The sequence below is a fragment of the Dipteris shenzhenensis genome, chromosome 9 (genome assembly GCF_047967505.1).
Source record: "Dipteris shenzhenensis isolate YYH24624 ecotype China chromosome 9, Dip_SZ_1.0, whole genome shotgun sequence".
Lineage (NCBI taxonomy): Eukaryota > Viridiplantae > Streptophyta > Polypodiopsida > Gleicheniales > Dipteridaceae > Dipteris > Dipteris shenzhenensis.
This window is the reverse complement of record NC_141604.1, coordinates 41,854,971-41,859,589: the sequence shown is the minus strand read 5'-3', so window position 1 is coordinate 41,859,589 and position 4,619 is coordinate 41,854,971.

Here is a 4,619-nt window from a genome sequence, read left to right as displayed (position 1 = left end):
AAATCACGGGCATAGGCACAACTATGTTCCACCCAACCAACCCCTACTATAGCAAGCTCAAAAAGATACGTTAAGTAGAAAAAACTTGCATGCTACACATAGAGCCCACATATCCCTAGATGGATCTAGTCCGCCAAATGTCATCATTTGAGGGCATCTCCTAAATGCATCATTTACCCCTCTCTTGGGATATCATTGAAATCATTTGCCCCTTGGCACATTTAATGCATTTATACCCCTTAGCCTTAGATCCACCTAGTCTTGTTCCATGTCACCCTCACCAAGGACCTTGACCTTGATGCCTTTTGATCATTTACGTGAAGCCCAAACAAATATAATACAAACATTGATCCTTTAAAGGAAAATGTCCACTGACCCTTCTGAGGTCATGTTACCTCAACTTGAGTGTAACATTCATTCCCTCTTCAAACATTAGCGTCCTCGATGATAAAGTCTGGGAACACCCTCTGTAACTAGTATATGGATTCCCAGGTAGCTTCTGATAGAGGTAAACCATGCCATGCAACCAACACTGTGTGTATCTTTCAATTATTCCTCAGTCCATCATTCTTGTTGGTTTGTGTCCTGCATTATCCTGTATCTCCTGAAACAAAACAACATCCTCAATTAGTGAGTCACGTGCATGCAAAATTTTCTTTAAACGAGAAACATGAAACACTAGGTGCACCTTACATCCCTGTGGTAATTCTACTTTATAGGCCACCTTGCCTAATCTTTTTAGAATTAACCATGACACACAATATCGGGGTGATAACTTAGCACATTCTCCTGCAGTCAAAGACTTAGAGTGCAAAAAAACTCTAATAAAAGCTTTTTCTCCTCTCTAATGGATCTGTTTTCATCTGCATATGCCTTAGCTCTATCCATAGCTTGGTGAATGTTAGCTCTCAGAAGTGCTAGCATCTCCCGCATAGGAACCACAAAGTTCGCGGCACTAGGCACTTTCTGAGGTACTCCAACTGTAGTTGGATTTGCTGGTCTATAACCATAGTTCAGCTCAAACGCACTGAACCCTATAAAGGAATGTTTTTTATCATTATAGGCAAATTCTAACAGTGGCAACCAATTGTCCCATGTATGTTGCCTCAATGACACATATGCTCTAAGCATATCCTCTAAAATTTACTTGATTCTTTCCGTCTGACCATTCGTTTCTAGATGATCCCCACTACTCATTCCCAACTCAGTCCTTAGTGTCTCAAACATTGCAGTCCAAAAATGATTGGTAAATTTGACATCCTTGTTTGACACTATGGATTTGGGTAATCCATGCAAATGAAATATATGTTTAATAAACAAATCCGCCACTTGTGGGGGACTAACAGACTCTCTAGTTGGAATGAAGTGAGCCATCTTGGTAAGACGATCAACTACCATAAGGATAGAATCATATCCACCTTGTGTCGTAGGCAGACCTACAATAAAGTCCATGGAAATGCTCTCCCACCTACCTAGTGGTATTTCCAAAGGCTATAAATGTCCAGGTGGCTTCACCCGCTCTACCTTACTTACCTGACACGAAAAACAATGTGTCACATATTCATGAATATGGTTTTTCATTTTTGGCAAAAAGAAATCTCACTTCACGAGATCATATGTTTTCTCGACTCCTGGATGTCCCGCACATGGGCTATCATGGCATTGTTGAATGACTCTCTACCTGAGATCATTCTGATTAGGTACTACTACATTGCAATTTCTTTTCAGCATACCATCCCTTATGGTATCTCTTGCATAAGTTTGGCCTTTTCTAGATGCCAGGTCACCCTTTTCCCTGGGTTTGAATACATGATCCTTAGGCCAAAGGCTCTAGACGAGAACTCGTCCACCTTTTGAGTTTCTCTAATCTCGGTCATTAGAGCACTTTCTAATACCATGAAACTCATATTATGCATAATGTGCGACAACACATCAGCAACTTTATTATCCTTCCCTCTTCAATACCAAATCGTCAAGTTAAACTCTTGCATGAGTTCTGGCCACCTAGCTTGGCAGCCTCTCAAGTCAGGTTGTTTACAAAAACGTTTCAGAGTATCATGATCAACATCAACATAAAACTCTGATCCATATAAATAATGTCTCCATGTTTTTAAAGCATGGATAATAGCATACAACTCTAATTCATGAGTTGGCCAATTTTGTTGAGAGGGAGAAAGCTTCTTGCTTTCAAAGGCTACTGGCCTTCCGTCTTGGAGGAGAACTGCTCCTACTGCAATGCAACTTGCATTGATTTCAAGAAAAAACGGTTTCTGGGGATCAACTATTTTTAACACCGGTCTAGAGACCCGACCCAGAGACCACGGCTTGCTTTATGGTGTTAAAACTTTCTTGTTGATTTTGTCCCCATATAAAAGGTACTTTATCTGAGGTCAGATCAGTCAATGGTGACACTATCTCGGAATATCCTTTGATATGCCTTCGATAAAATTGGACAAATCACAAGAATGATCGCAAGGCGGTCAAACTCTGAGGGATAGGCCAAGTCAATATCGCAGCCACTTTCTCTGGATCCATTTCTACCCCCTCAGGAGTAATAATGAATCCTAAATATTCAAGTCTTACCATACACAATACAGTTTTCTTTTTATTTACATAAAGACTGGCTTTCCTCAAAGTATTGAGCACTATTCTTAAGTGTTTGTGATGCTCAACAATACTTTTGCTGAAAACAATAATGTCGTCAATAAAATGTATTACAAACTTCTCGATATACGGGCATAGTAAATCGTTCATAAGCATGACGAATGTAGTAGGAGCATTGGTAAATCCAAACGGCATTACCAAAAACTCATAATGTCCAAACCTGCTTCTAAAAGCAATTTTATGCACATCCTCGGCTCTAATGTGGTTCTGATGGTAGCCACACTTAAGATCAATCTTGCTAAAAATTATGGCCCCATGCAATGCATCTAGCAAATCATCAATCCGAGCCATTGTATACATGTGCTTAACAATGATATTATTCAGTGCTCTGTAATCTATACAGAGGCGAAAAGTATCATCTTTTTTTTTTCTCAATATCGCTGGCGAAGAAAAAGGTGAGAAACTGGGTTGAATCTGCCCTAGCTTGAGGTATTCTTCCAGTTGTCTTCGTACCTCCGCTTCTTCGGTAAAACTTAACCTATAGGGAGGTCTATTTACAAGTTCTGTCCTCGAGATTAGTTCAATCTTATGCTGAACATTCCGCTTTGGGGGCAACCCATAAGGTAACTCATCCCTAAAACAATTAGAGAACTCCTCTACTATTTGGTCAACCAACTTGGCCATCTCTCCATTTTGGGTAACATCAGTGCTAGCCAAAGGACCATCAATCGGCTCTACCGATGCTATACAAAGAAACAAAAACTCTTCTTGAGCTTTTCGAACTTCCATTATGGAAACCAACGGTCCTTGAGGTATATCTTTTTCACCTTGCAAGACATACATCACATCATTCATCTTGAATTGATAAATGTGCTTTTTCCAATCTATGCCTAGATTCTTCCTAGAATGCCAAGCCTTACCCAGGGCTATGTCTATGTGAGCAAGCTTTGCCATTTCAAAATCAAGCTTCTCAGCATAGTCCTGAATTCGAAGTTCCAACTGGGTAACCCTTTGGTCCCATACTTCAGTTGAACTTCCGTCTGCCATTCTGACTGTATATGCATAGTCAAATGGGCTAGTTTTTAATTTCAGCCTCTTTACAAGCTTGGAGTTAATTACATTGTGCGTTGACGCCGAGTCAAACAACACAATGACGTCATGACTGGCTACTTGCCCCTTCATCTTAATTAACTTCGTATCGTTAAAGGCTGTATATTCCATGCTGCGGGCTTTGATAAGATATTATCAGGTGCACTGTTTACTAGCTTAGCAACTTACACACATAACAAAACATGCACTGACCTTTGAGAAGATCCCACTAGCTGAATCTGCATCTGTTCTGCTTTGGGACTCTCCTCCATTTCCACATCGCATTTTGGGATCACCATCTCAGCCATGCGACGATCCTTGTTTCATGGACAAGCTTTCCACCGATGAGGCTGAAGGCATCCAAAACACAAGCCTTCTCTCCTCAATTTTTCTCTTTGCTCTGGGTTCAAAGAAGACTTCGACCAAGCCCGGGCTACCATTGGTGTTACTTTTCTTTTCACTCCAATGGTGGTACTTGGTTTAGGAGTCTCAACTAGCTTCGCCTGCTTGGCTGACCACTAGGTTGTGAGGGACTTTTTGAACCCAGTTTTCTTCGAGTACTCATACCGAGTCCCAACCTGCACAAACCCACTTGGTCTGTTCCCTTTGGCATCCTCATCGTTCAGGGCTATGGCAATTGCTTCATCAAGTGTGTTCGCATACTTAGCCCAAACTTCCATCTTGATCCGATCATTCAATCCAAAGATAAAATCTTTTATCTGCACCGACTAAAGTAGAGGTTCATAAATTTTCATTACACTTTCTTTGAACTTATTAGTGTATTTAGCCACTAATAAATTTCTCTGACGAAGGTTTTGATACTGATCCCAAGCTTGGGATGCTTCATTAGAAGGTAAGAAGTGTTTTCTAAATTCTTTTTTAAACCCCTCCCAAGTAGTAGATGCCACTCCATCTTTCTGTTGTTT